This window comes from Salvelinus sp. IW2-2015, linkage group LG20, assembly GCF_002910315.2.
Source record: "Salvelinus sp. IW2-2015 linkage group LG20, ASM291031v2, whole genome shotgun sequence".
In the NCBI taxonomy this organism is placed as follows: Eukaryota; Metazoa; Chordata; class Actinopteri; order Salmoniformes; family Salmonidae; genus Salvelinus; species Salvelinus sp. IW2-2015.
The window spans coordinates 19,660,777-19,676,048 of NC_036860.1; positions in this window are offsets into that span (position 1 = coordinate 19,660,777).

A 15,272-nucleotide genomic window follows, 5' to 3' on the forward strand; every position below is an offset into this window, starting at 1 on the left:
GAGTAAACAAACTTGAACACATTAGCTCAAATTCTTGTCCTTTTGAAGTCCACTTATAATAACGTTGATTAAGCAATTGGTTAATATGTKTTTTTTTACAGTGTGTGTGTGTGTATATGTTTGTGTGTGTCTGTGTGAGTAAGATGGAGAATGACAGCAAGAGATAGTGAAAGCATTAGTACATGGGACTCAACACACACACAAACACAGTCCCACAATCCTTGAGCGCAAACTGCATATTAAATGGCACTTCCATTGTGAAAATAAGCCTTTACATGGGGAAATATGATTAGCCAATATGAATACAGATGGGCCAAATTAAGATGATTTACGCCACAACTTGACATGTTGAAGATGGAGGACAGAAGATATTCTACCCTGCTGCATTAATATCATATTCATATAAGCATGCAATTTTCCAGTCTTTGATTGCTCTTTTACTGACTGCAGGGATTCACATGATGCCCCTAATGCCTGATCCCCTGTATCTGCCACATGTGCTGATGTACTGTATATGGAATTAGCCTGTACATCAGAAGGCATCATGTACACACCAGCTGCAACTCATGGAGTCTGTCTCTGCAGTTGATTCCAGCCATTTCCAGCAGAAGCCTTATTTAAATATAGCCTGACGAATCACACTAAATTCTTCCGCTGCTCTGTCGTTCGCTATGTACTTTAGTCTGAGACTGCCAACATTGAAGTTGTTTGTGGTGACGAAGGGCATGAGAGGTGTTCTACAAAACAAAGTCACCAATGATTGGATCTTCTCTAACCAATCAGAGTATCAAAGCCAATGACAGATTTTCAAAATGCTGCTTTACCCACGTGTGTTCTGCCTCTGGCCCAACCCATTGCTTTCTGGACCAGTCAGACGGCCCGAATTCCCCGCATTCGGTAAAGGGTCGGGGAGGTACTTAGATCCAGACTCAATGCAGATAAGAAACTAACGTCCGTGGGRGTGGCGTAGTGTTTGGCCTTWGCAGGGAATCTGGGTATCCAGGGAAATTTAAATGAGCCGTGCAACAATACACTTTCCTGCTGCAACATTAAGAGTGGCATATTGTGGATCTTCTAAAATGGCTTTGCAAAAGACAGGAAAAGCATTTGCACAGAGAAATAAGGCCTATGCCCCTTATCAGCTGCCTTTTGTTTTGAAAAAGAGTGATCAATATTTCAGAATCACTATAGAAAAATCCAGAGAGGGGAAACTTTTGCACACAAGAATCAGCAACAAAGAGGTCCATGAAAAAAAGTATCCTATAAAAATCATTACAAAAAGGTGTTATAKAGTGCATTCAGAAAGAATTCATACCTCTTGACRTTTTCCCCATTTTATTACTTTACAGTCTTATTCTAAAATCGATTAAATAAATAAAAATCATAATCAATCTACACACAATACCCCATAATGACAATGCAAAAACGTTTTGGGGATATTTTTGCAAATGTATTAAAACTAAACACAGAAAACCATCAAAAAGGATATGACGACATAAAGGGACTATTGGCAGCAAGCCTAGCAGAGCTTTATGGAGTGATAGTCACCTCTGGAATAAACTATTTTTAAATAAAGACTAAGACAAAAAAGTGGGAAGATGCACTTTGAAGATGCAAAATATTTTTTACTGTGAAACAAACAAGAAATAAGGCAAAAAAACAGAAAACTTGAGCGTGCATAACTATTCGCCCCCCCCCCCAAAGTGAATACCTTTTGCAACAATTACAGCTGCAAGTCTCTTGGTGTATGTCACTATAAGCTTGGCATATCTAGCCACTGGGATTTTTACCCATTCTTCAAGGCAAAACTGCTCCATCTCCTTCAAGTTGGATTGGTTCCGCTGGTGTACAGCAATCTTTAAGTCATACCACAGATTCTCAATAGGATTGAGGTCTGGGKTTTGACTAGGCCATTCCAAGACATTTAAATGTTTCCTCATAAACCACTCAAGTGTTGCTATAGCAGTATGCTTAGGATCATTGTCCTGCTGGAAGGTGAACCTCTGTCCCAGTCTCAAATCTCTGGAAGACTGAAACAGGTTTCCCTCACAAATTTCCCTGTATTTAGCGCCATCCATCATTCCTTCAATTCTGACCAGTTTCCCAGTCCCTGCCGATGAAAAACATCCCCACAGCATTATGCTGCCATCACSATGCATCACTGTGGGGATGGTGTTCTCAGGATGATGAGAGGTGTTGGATTTGCGCCAGACATAGCGTTTTCCTTGATGGCCAAAAAGCTCAATCTGYCCAGAGTACCTTCTTCCATGTGTTTGGGGAGTCTCCCACATGCCTTTTGGCGAACACATTAAGCAATGGCTTTTTTCTGGCTACTCTTCTGTAAAGCCCAGCTCTGTGGAGTGTATGGCTTAAGRMGTCCTATGGACAGATACTCCAATCTCCGCTGTGGAGCTTTGCAGCTCCTTCAAGGTTAACGTTGGTCTCTTTGTTGCCTCTCTYATGAATGCCCTCCTTGCCTGGTCTGTGAGTTTTGGTTGGCGGCCCTCWCTTGGCAGGTTTGATGTGGTGCCATATTCTCTCCATGTTAAAATAATGGATTTAATGGTGCTCCGTGGGATGTTCAAAGTTTCTGATATTTTTATATAACCCAACCCTGACTTGTACTTCTCCACAACTTTGTCCCTGGCCTGTTTGGAGAGCTCATTGGTCTTCATCATGCCGCTTGCTTGGTGGTGCCCCTTGCTTAGTGGTGTTGCAGACTCTGGGACCTTTTAAAACAGGTGTATATATACTGAGATCATGTGACAGATCATGTGACACTTAGATTGCACACAGGTGGACTTTATTTAACAAATGTTGTGACTTCCGAAGGTAATTGTTTGCACCAGATCTTATTTAGGGGCTTCATAACAAAGGGGGTTAATACATATGCACGCACCACTTTCCTGTTTGTTAATATACTTTTTTTATTTTTAAATAAGTTATTTTTTTCATTTCACTTCACCAATTTGGACTATTTTGTGTATGTCCATTACATGAAATCCAAATAAATATCATTTTAAATTTCAGGTTGTAATGCAGCAAAATATGAATAACGCCAAAGGGGATGAATACTTTTGCAAGGCACTGTAGGCCCTCCAAGAAAGGCCTTATGATATATGTAACATATTGTCATAAGGAGTTTAATTTGACTGATAACATTCACTTAGACACTCACTTGGTGAAGACTACAGGACTGAAAGCCATTGAATACAACAACCATGAATCTATCGCTAACAAATACAGTCATGGGAGGTCACTACAATTTACTTGAAAGGCGAGGCACTGGGAAARATGCAAATAAGGTAAAATAAATTCTCAAGTTGAAATGTATGGTCACTCAACCTAAAATTCAATGCTGAGTGAACTTACAATTCCGCTTGAGAATGTATGTTAGTTCAGCTACAGTATATGTCTAAATGTTGAGCAAACTCACAAACCTATTGCAGCTGGTTGCCTTACAATTATTTATTTTTTACTGTGCACACGCAAACACACACAGAAAATGTAAATGTACATTTACCTGGAACCCCCCCACCCCACCAACACACACACATCAGTATGCAGCATGGCAGAGAGCTAAGTTAGTAGCATCTTATGTGTCTCCACATATGAGTGCACCTTCCAGGCAGGGGCTGTGGAAAGATCTTGGTTCAAAGGAATGAGGGGATGAGTTCAGTGGGTCGTAGTCACAGAACAGGGCCGAAATGAGTCACACAATCATGCTACTGAGAGAACGTGGCGCTATCTCTCCTGCACAGCATCTCATGCTCAACGGCAAGGACAGACGCATCGGGGTAAACAACAACAAGGAGACCGACAGACAGAAACACATGACATGAGGTTCAGACAGAAAAAAAGGATTTGGGTCAAAGTTTCCAAAAGCCACTACTGGCAAGAGAAGGAACAATGAATAATGGCTTTATTTACCTAATGTTAATCACATTCTATTTCACCTTGTGTTAAAAACAGTGGGAGCAGATCAATCAAAAAGATCTTTAAGTGTGGACTTGTCATTGTCAGCTTTCGGTATATGTCTGTAACAGAAGTGCAAATGCTACTTACAGTATTCAGACACAGACACAGATGAGACACACACACTCACAAATACACAAGCAGAACACCTCTGTTGTTGAACGATCAAAAGCGTGTGTAGTTCACTCTTGAAATTTTGAGGATGAATCCGGCTATTTGAGTTTGTCAGCGGATTAGGGCCATACCTTTCCACTCTGCCTGTTAAGTCATACAGAGTCACAGGCATCCTGCATGGCTACAACAGGATTATGGCTTTGGGAGGGAGAAATCATGCTTGTATGAAATTACCCTAAGACAAAAAAATCCCAGAATGCCTCAATATCTAACAGGTACTGTACACATATACACTGAACAAAAATATCAACGCAACATTACACAGGTGCAGCTTATGCTGGGGACAATAAAAAAAGGCCACTCTAAAATMTGTAGTTTTGTCACACAATACAATGCCACAGATGTCTCAAGTTTTGAGGGAGCGTGCAATTGCCATGCTGACTGCAAGAATGTGCACCAGAGCTGTTGCCAGGAACTGTAATGTTCATTTCTCCACCATAAGCCGGCCTCCAACATAATTTTTGAGAATTTGGCAGTGTAACCACGCCAGCCCAAGACCTCCATGTCTGGATTTTATACCTGCGGGATCATCTGAGACCAGCCACCTGGACAGCTGATGAAACTGTGGGTTTTGCACAGCTGAATCATTTCTGCACAAACMGTCAGAAACTGTCTCAGGGAAGCTCATCTGCGTGCTTATCGTCCTCACCATGGTATTGACCTTACTGCAGTTCGGTGTTGTAACTGGCTTCAGTGGGCAAATGCTCACCTTTGATGGCCACTGGCACGCTGGAGAAGTGCGGTCTTCAGGGATGAATCCCGGTTTCATCTGTACCGGGCAGGTGGCAGACAGCGTATATGGTGTCATGTGAGCGAGCGGTTTGCTYATGTCAACGRTGTGAACAGAATGCGGTGGGGTTATGATATGGGCAAGTATAAGCTATGGACAAAGAACACAATTGCATTTTTTTGWTGGCAATMTGAATGTACAAAGATACCTTGACGAGATCCTGAGGTCCGTGCATGATCATGTTTCAGATAATGGACGGCCCCGTGTCGCAAGGATCTGTACCTAATTCCTGGAAGCTGGAAATGTCACAGTTCTTTCTTGGCCTGCATACTCACCATTCATGTCACCTATTGAGCARGTTTGGAATGCTCTGGATTGACGTGTACGACAGCGTGTTTCAGTTCCCGCCAATATCCAGCAATTTTGCATAGCCATTGAAAGGAGTGGGACAACATTCCACAGGCCAAAATCAACAGCCTGATCAACTTTATGCAAAGGAGATGTGTTGCACTGCTTGAGTGGTGGTCACACCAGATACTGACTGGGTTTCTGAACCACGACCCTATCTTTTTTTTAAGGTATCTGTGACCAACAGATGCATATCTGTATTCCCAGTCATGTGAAATCCATAGATTAGGGCCTAATAAATTGATTTCAATTAACMGATTTCCTTATATGAACTGTAAAATCTTTGAAATTGTTTCATGTTGCGTTTATATTTTTGTTCAGTGTATATACACATCAGGACATAGTGAATTCCTACACATTGTAAATATGAAAATAGAATACAGTATTTCAGAATGTGACCTACCGCTTGCAGGTCAGTATCAGACTGTGAAGAATTTACATTCGCGATCTCCCTCATCTGCAAGCATGACCAATGGCATAACACCTTATTGACATCTGACTTGAACCAACCAATTAGAATATATAAACGTCAAATACATATTTATGCAGAATCAAGTGAAAACATAACCAACCCTGTTACACTGGCAGGGAGAGATTTTAATGTCAAATATTTATATTTTATAAAAGTTTATGAATTAMTTTATTTTATTTGGAGAACTAAGCCAAAAGCAACCCTGAAAGTACGTTGTAGAGCTTGTGTAACCACATGAATGTGATGAAACAGGTCACAGACAGGCAGGAGAGTTAGGGAAGCTGCTGATGCTTCGTGAGCAGACTGATTGACCTTGGTCTCCTCCAATGGGCTGGAGCACCACTGTGAGCAGCCTGGGTTCCATGTTTATTTACGTCACCTAATGGAGTAATCAGTGTTTTCCTGTTAGAGAATATAAGAAAATGTGTATCCTAAAAGCTCTGCAGTGATGACCTACACAGTGTTTTAATGAGCAGCGTACCATAATCCCTGCAGTAGTGAAACTCATTAACTGGTGTAGTAAAACAGATCAACCTTTGTATACTCTTTAGTGCATGATGTACATTATTGTAAAATTATACATTATGTATTCATCTGGATCTAGATTCAAAGAATAGTAATGACCTGTTCAGGTTTCAGGGGGAGCAACCCAATTTTGATTGTAATAAGATCTTAATAAGTAACCACATYCCTCACTTCCAGTATTCCGAAAAATGTTTGGTCAGATACTGTATTTGAGTGGTGAGCAAGAAGAAAATCAGAACCACCCCCGGGTTAGGACTGGGGGTCATTTCTTTCGGTTGGGATATGATCCAAATTGATATGAGCCCTAGGTTAGYGCTGGGGTGATCATGGGTGTGTAGGAATACTAATACTGATGACAACCATGGCAGGGTGATTGAAGGAYAAGGAACTCAGGGAGAACAGGAGAACAGGTCCAACTCCAGTGCCTTTGTCGTATTGGATGTCCTCTCCCCTCTCTCTGAGGTCTTCCTTGGCTGACCGCCCCTCTGCACAGACTGCACAGCAGAACGGAACTCTGTCTGCCATATGTAGAGGCAAGCTAAGTTAGCTCAACAGACTGATTGTTGGCAGCGAAAGGAAGTTTGCGTTCCAGATTTGTGTAAACATTGCAATTAGTTACCTTCTGAGTTCCACTCCACTGAACAAGTGACTGCAGGCAAATTTTCTAAGCAGATGAAAGTGTCAGATATGCATTTTCCCCCTGTTATTTGGAGCATGTTTTATGATGTATTTTGATTGAGGAGTCCAGGAGCAGATGTGGGGGAGGCTATTTTATTTACGCTATATGTGTTTTCAGTCACTTTTCACTCTGTTCATTATCCATATGAGTTGACACAATGACACAATGTAAAAATTCTTACAGTAATAAGTTAAATCTGACAATACGTATTCCAATCATGCTCATAAAAGACAGTATTTTGTGACAACATGAAAAGTGYATGCACATTGAATTATCAATATTCAATAAAGAGCACAAATATTGTTTATAACACCAGAGCCTCCACCTTTATTAAATAATTCCTTCCCAAAAATATTAATGCTGTGCCATGAACAATTAGATTGGATGGCTGGCAAAGAGCATCGTTTAAATATTAATTGAAGGATGTATTTTAATGTTTGATGGTGCTTAAGTGAGACAAAGTGTGCAGGACACCCTTGCTGACAGTACGCACTGCACTGACTACACTTCCTGCTCTGCTCTCTCCACAAGAACCTCCAATATACAGGTATAGTAAGTAAAAGTAAAGTAAGTAAGTAAGCTTTACTTAGTAAAGTTAGTAATTCCATGCCAGAACGGCCCAATATATAGATTTAGCCAAACATTATGGTTAGTTAACCATCATATTTAGAAGTTATCATGATGATGATAGTAATGATGATACATTTAACTTTTTTAAATMATGGTGTATTGGGCATGCTCCCTGTTTAAGGACAAATGTAACATTATATGATGTTATGAAAATGTATTATGTTATGTGGTTTCATGCATAACACTGTAAACATTTGGATTTATGGAACCTGAAAATGTATGTTTTGTTTTTATGTTTATATATACATGTGAATATGGTGTTATCCAACTCTTTACAGTACAGTTTTCTCTTGTAAGAGAAACTCTAAGAAATGATATTCACCAGTTTGCAGTTCTTAAATGTATAAATACAGCTGTTTCAAGCTATAAACGTCCATGTTTCATTTTCTTCAGCACTTTGTAACAATTTGCCTGCAAGTTGATATGAGTCACATTCTATTTCCCATAACTTTCTTGTTGATTTTTATTTTCTTCTGCAAGCTCTGCTTTCTAGCTTCCCGGATATAACAACATCAAAAACATGGATAAAGCATTGACTTCATCTCCAACTTTCAGCAGGAAACCTCCAACACGTTAATTGTCATATTACAAATTATTAATCACATTATCTGATGAATTATTCATCAGCTTGCAACCACAGCAGAAGCCTGGAATGGAACACTGTGAGTGATGTAAGGTTGACTTTAGGTGTGTTTGCTTGTCTGCTCTCRCTCCGCCTCCTATAACAGGTATCTGACAGATGGGTGGGAAACGGCAGGCGAATAAGCAAAACAAAGTTGCTATCCTCAAATGACTGTATCTAGTCATGGCAACTTTGTAAACTATTTTGCTCTATCTTTTGTTTTGCTTTTGTACACTCCGTTTTTATACGCTGCTTGTTTTTTTATTGAGGTTGCAGTTTTGTAACTGATATTAATCAGTTAAATATATCTGGAAGATTGTTATTTTAGCTGGCTTCTATAAGGAACAACACTGTTACAGTTCTGTGCTGGCACTTGAATGAATCATCCGCAAAAAGAAAAGGCCCTTTAGTTAGATGAGTGATTTACTGATGGAGCAGAAGAAAACAAGAAAACGAGTGTTGCAGAGGATTGTCTGAGAATATCCAACTGTTCTGAACCACTCTTCTCTCTACTTTCAAGTTCCCCGACTTTCCATACCACAGCTTAGCTGGAACCCCTACTAACCATTCCCTAAGCTACATATTTTAGCCTCACTTTATTCTCTGCAAAATGGCTGATGGGGGAGGAACATCAGAGTCAGTACTACAGCTATGGGTTATAATAGACAAAGGAAGCACTTAAAAAGCTACCATTACAGAGGCTGTCCTAAATATTCCTGTTGGATGTCTGGTAACACACAAACACACACATATACACTCAAAAAGTTTTCCATCTCAAATCAATTCAAATCAAATTGTATTTGTCACATACACTTGTTTAGCAGATGTTATTGTGGGTGTAGCGAAATGCTTGTGTTTCTAGCTCTAACAGTGTAGTAATATCTAYCAGTAATATCTAACAAGTTCACAACAATARACACAAATATAAAGTAAAGGAATGGAATTAAGTATATATKAATATTTGGTCCAGCAATGTCAGAGTGTAAGATACAGCAGAATAGGTTAGAATACAGTATATACATATGAGATGAGTAATGCAAAATATGTAAACATTATTAAAGTGACTAGTGTTCCATTATTAAAGTGGCCAGTGATTCCAAGTCTATGTATACAGGGCAGCAGCCTCTAATGTGCTATTGATGGCTATTTAACAGAATTGAACAATCTGATGGCCTTGAGATTAGATGCTGTTTTTCAGTCTCTCGGTCCCAGCTTTGATGCACCTGTACTGACKCCACCTTCCTGATGATAACGGGGTGAACAGGCAGTGGCTCGGGTGGTTGTTGTCCTTGAGGATCTTTTTGACCTTCCTGTGACATTTTTGTGAGGGTTTTAGGTGACAAGCCAAATTTGTTGCGCCTTCTTCACCACACTGTCTGTGTGGGTGGACCATTTCAGTTTGTCAGTGATATATACGCTGAGGAACTTGAAGCTTTCCACCTTCTCTTCTGCGGTCCCGTCGATGTGGATAGGGGGGTGCTCCCGCTGCTGTTTCCTGAAGTCCACGATCAGCTCCTTTGTTTTGTTGACATTGGGTGAGAGGTTATTGTCCTGGCACTAGACTCCCAGGGCCCTCACCTCCTCCCTGTAGGCTGTCTCGTCATTGTTGGTKATCAGGCCTACTACTGTTGTGTCGTCTGCAAACTTGATGATTGAGTTGGAGGCGAACAGGGAGTACAGGAGGGGGTTGAGCACATCCTTGTMGGGCCCCAGTGTTGAGTATCAGCAAAGTGGAGGTGTTTTGTCCTACCTTCCCCACCTGGGGGAGGCCTGTCAGAATGTCCAGGACCCAGTTGCACWGGGTGMGGTTCAGACCCAGAGCCTCAAGCTTAATGATGAGCTTGGAGGGTACTATGGTGCTGAATGCTGAGCTATAGTCAATGAACAGCATTCTTACATAGGTATTCCTCTTGTCCAGATGGGATAGGGCAGTGTGCAGTGTGATGGCGATTGCATCGTCTGTGGATCTATTGGGGCGGTAAGCGAAATTGATCTATTGGGTCTAGGGTGTCAGGTAAGGTAGAGGTGATATGATCRTTGACTGGTCTCTCAAATTACTTCATGATGACAGAAGTTAGTGCTATGGGGTTGTAGTCATTTAGTTCAGTTACCTTTGCTTTCTTGGGTACAGGAACAATTGTGGACATGTTGAAGCATGTGGGGACAGTAGATTGGGATAGGAAGAGATTGAATATGTCTGTAAACACTCCAGCCAGCGCATGCTCTGAGGACGCGGCTAGGGATGCCATCTGCTCCTGTTCTTCTGTGATCCATCACTTAAAGCAGCTTCCATTGAATAACAGTAATTMAGTTTTTTGACAGCCGATATCTTAATTCCAGCATAAAACTACTGACTCCATTACCGTATTAATTAGGCTTCCATGATGTGTGATGAGCTCTGGGGTGCCTCAGTTCTGGCTGCCAGATTCACTTAGTGCCGTATGTTTCCTGTTGTCAAGCATCCCAGAGACAATAGAAAGCTGAAAGAACCCTCTCAAAAAAGTTTCACTATGTGCTGCCTGTTGTGTTTGCAAAGCTGCAGGTTCTCGTCTCATTGTARGGGCTTCATTAGCAAGTCCTCACAGCAGGTGTCTGTCACGTCTTTATCTCATTTTTATCCTTCTCCGCCTCCTCTATCTCTACGCGTGTCAGTTGTTCTGTTTCACAAAGCCCAGGGTGCACAATGTTTATGCTCCATCGCTGCACAGTCTATTTGTGGTGCTATAAAGTTGAAAGTCGTTACAACCCCCCCCACTCCCGAAGCAATAAAATGGCTTCAAAGAGTTCCACAGTTGTCATGACAACCGAAATAAAATAAATTATATATGATTTAAGGAGAAAAGGCTGATGAGACGGAATTTCAAAGTAGCCCATGGAGTCACCCACATATTGGTTTAGAACTCCTCCCCCAAAAATGTTTTACCTGCAAATCAGCATGCTTTTACTTAATCAGGTTCCCTTGAACCATGAATCATAGTCTTCCTTCTCATGGACATAGAATCATGGAATCAAAATATAGATTAACAAAGAGGCCAATAGTGGGTTTTCCTGGCATGTCGGTTTGAGCTTAAAGTTTGTCTGTGCATGGCACTTTATTTAACTAGGCAAGTTAGTTAAGAACAAATTCTAATTTACAATGACGGCCTACCCTAGCCAAACTCTAACGACACTGGGCCAATTGCACACTGCCCTATGGGACTCCCAAACACAGCCGGTTGTGATACAGCCTGGAATTGAACGAGGGTCTGTGGTCAGCCCTCTAGCACTGAGATGCAGTGCCTTAGACCGCAGCACCACTCGGGAGCCCCGGAAAACATGACGTCTATTGAGTAACTTGAATTACTTAGTGTTCACATTACTGCAATATAATTACTGACTCATATTGCCATCAAATCACTTTCATTGTATGAGGCCTTAACTTTTAATAGCAGCTTGAACGTTTGCAGTTCCTACAGGAAATTCAAGAAAATATTTCAGAACATGTTTCACCTGAAAACCTAAGGTCAGCCACTCATAGACTGACTCAGTCAAAATTCTCTCATGAGGTGACTTGCTGTGCTCATCCACTTCCTCTCTGCTATGACGGTGACAAAGCCATCCCAGTCTTCTTCAATCAGCGGAGTAATTTGACATCTCTACACTTCATGGTAAGGACACTATCTTCCCCTCTGGCTCTCCAGTAATAACATTTGAGACACAGAGGATGGAGGTCAGAATGTTCTGAGAAGTGTTAGTAGTTCAAGGGAAATGAGAGAAATGAGCTCTCGACAGATCCTCTCTCACGTTGGGCTCCTAAAGGTCTCCGATGAGGGGTAGCATTTGCAGTGTCTTTGATGGTGTTTCTCTGACCTTTAGTGATGACCTGCTTTAAAGTCTGACTGATCTGATACAATATGGATAAGCAATGCCCAAAGAGGAGGCATACTGTTCTCAAGCACTCTGTGAATGCTGGTTACTATTGCCACTCAGAACTATGTACGTTCTGAGAGTATAGAGCAGTGGTTCCCAACCAGGGGTACTAGGTCCCCTGGGGGGTATTTGGCCTATCCACAGGGGGTGCTTGAGAAGACTCATGAGGCCATAGGCCTGCTGATAAAGTGCCCTTGCAACAGGGAATAGAGCTATAACCATGTGTAGCTTATGTCTCTTTATACCAGGTCTTAGAGGAAATTAACAGACCTACCTGTCAATCCACTGCTTGTGCAACATGTGAGTAAGTATTAGGGAGATCCAGACATGATACAGTGAAATTCACAGGCCAAATTTAAAAAGGCAACACACTCCATAATCTCTGTTTCCTGCCGTTATGTCAAATGTCTCTATTTTCAGAGGTAGCATTGGAAATTAATTCACCGTACTTCCATTGTTGCGTAACACTTACAGTATGTTGAGTAACACATGTTAGGTAACACTTGTTTACAGATATCCAGGTCTTCAGAGTATGCAGAGTTTCCTGGGTGAAGGTATATCAACACTCTTCATGCACTGGGAGAGTGCTGACTTGATAGTTGAGTTTCTTTTGATTCACACAGTGTTTTTTTTCTGATCAAATCAATCAAAACTCTCATTCTAGCAGTACACTCAGTACAAAAGCCACAGTTAGATCTGTTATTCGATATAGTGTGTATAGAAATGGCTTATAAAGGCTTCAACTTAAAAATCAAAGATGCACAATCAAAGGCTCACTCTCTTCTTCTCACAGCAAGGACTTTGAACAGGAAAAGCTGATGTAGCCAGTCCTTCACAGACAGATTTGGCAGTATGATTCTTACCCCTCATCATCCCATCTTGTGAAAAAAATCCCGTGCGCCTCATTTTTGAGACAAACACTTGCTTCTCCTCTCGCCTCCAGCAATAACAAGATATGACAGTTGAGATGCCYAAGCAAACTTAATATGAAAGGCGGGAGGCTTTTTTTTTGCACCACAGACTACTTTGTGTAATAATGACGGTAATAGCCCTTCTCCTTCCTCTACGGGGTGAACGCTCTGAGACCACCTGTCTCACTGTCTGCTTTTCAAAGGTGAAAGGCTTTTAAAGCTGCAAATGTTACCTCTGAGCACCAGTGAATTAGCCATGCTCTGTCACCTTTCTCGCAAGCCACGGAAAACAGTCAGGACCCAGAGAGAAGCTAAAATAACCAGTGTTTTGATTGCGCTGTGAACAAAAATGCACAATCAATGCGACACATAGTTGAAGAATAATGGATGTCAGCTGGTCGGATGGTTTGTTCCATTATTCATCTGTTTAATATTTCATCTATTGGCCTCTTTACATAAATGGGTGCCATGTTGAAACGTGTCGTGCCTCACGACTTGACCAATTACTACACACAATGTACAAAATGGGCCTGCCTGTTCTGGGGCTATTTGTCCTGACGATCGACGCCTCAGATTCAACCAGTCTTTGAGATTTTAGTGGTCAACTGGTGTGCATATAGTGCACGCACTATATAATTTTCAAATTACATCCCTCAGTGATTCATGTGGTAATGCAAATCCCAAAGAGATATGTGCTTTTGTGGATCTGATTATTTATTGCTGACACAGACAAAGAGGTCAGTGGGACTTACCTAGAGACAATTCAAATCCTAGATGGTTCATTGAGCAACAAACACTAACGTATGATGCATCACCATCCCATGATCTTTAACGTAGTGGGTGAAATGGTGAGGCTTATGTCCTTGCACTTTAATAGCCAGTTTTGAGGGCAAAAAAATTGGTCTGATGTTAAAATCTCTCGCACAAACATACCAGTCCTATTTCCTATGGTATTTACCAAATGGACAATGACTTTGTTTATTTGACTTGCTTAGTATACTGTAGGGGGCATGTCAGTGCTAAATACATGGTTCAAAAAGTTTAGTACCACACAAGGCTGTGAAACAAGCTGTCCTTTTCCCCTTTTCTGTCACTAGGGTCTCTTTCCCCAAAAAGGGCAGTACACACTCTGTAGTCACCTTACATATAGTCACACAAGGATTTACATACCCTCAGGCCAAACTAAATTATTAAATTTAGAGCATTAATGTATTATTTAGGAATACTCAATTATATATTTGTTTTGTGTTTCAACAGACTCTCAACAACTACAGTAACTAACTCCCATAAGGCATATTCCTGGCACTTGCTTCAGAAGCAAAATTACCATGGGAGAGCCGGGTGAATTCCACAACGTGGAGGCCTTTTGATGCCACCCTGGTGTTGCTGCTATGTGTAAATTTAATGTTTAAACAGCAAAAGCCATAATTGTAAACTAACAAGACACTGTTTCGTAAAATGGCATTCCAAAGCAAAGTTGTCCTTTCCCCGTGTAATCTAATGATCTCCCAGTTGGTAGTGCTCGTGCAKACCTCTCTTTTAATTACTTTTAACAACACACCGTAGGAGCTCAGCGTTCTATCTGTCGCTTGGATATGAAAGAGAGCGTTCGTATCCAAGTGAATAATACAGATCTTCAACATTATAGCCTTGTAGGAGTGTTTGTGATATCAGTCATTGTAGTTTCAATGAAACAAATCAAGTGTCCATTGAACACGTCAATTGTAAAACATCCATTATATTATTTGGGGATTTAAAAAAAATATATATATTTTTAACTAAGAACATAAAGTGATAATCCCTTGTGCGTGTGTTGCCGACGACAGGCATCGAACCCTTTACCATCTGCACAACTCTAGATGACAGTATAGCCCGGTGAGCTAAAGCCAAGATATTGGCTCTTGGAGCTAACACAAGTCTTCAGGTCTGAGTTAAGGTTATGCTCTTCATGAAGGAGTGGTGCAGTGAACCATCTCTGATACATYTGAAGTGACAGTGGTACCTTGCATTCCTCCTCCTACTCACCTCATTAGTCATTCTATATTGTCCAGTACCATGGTGACATTCCTGTTGAGGTGACATCCACACTCACCCTCAACTGTCTGGAAACACATTCACAAGTCAAACCATATTCCTTCCTACCACATAGTGTTTGTGTTCTAACCAATACACTGAAATGTTCATATTTCAGAAATATTTATCTTCTTGTACGCATTGTGAATTTAACAATGGCTGAC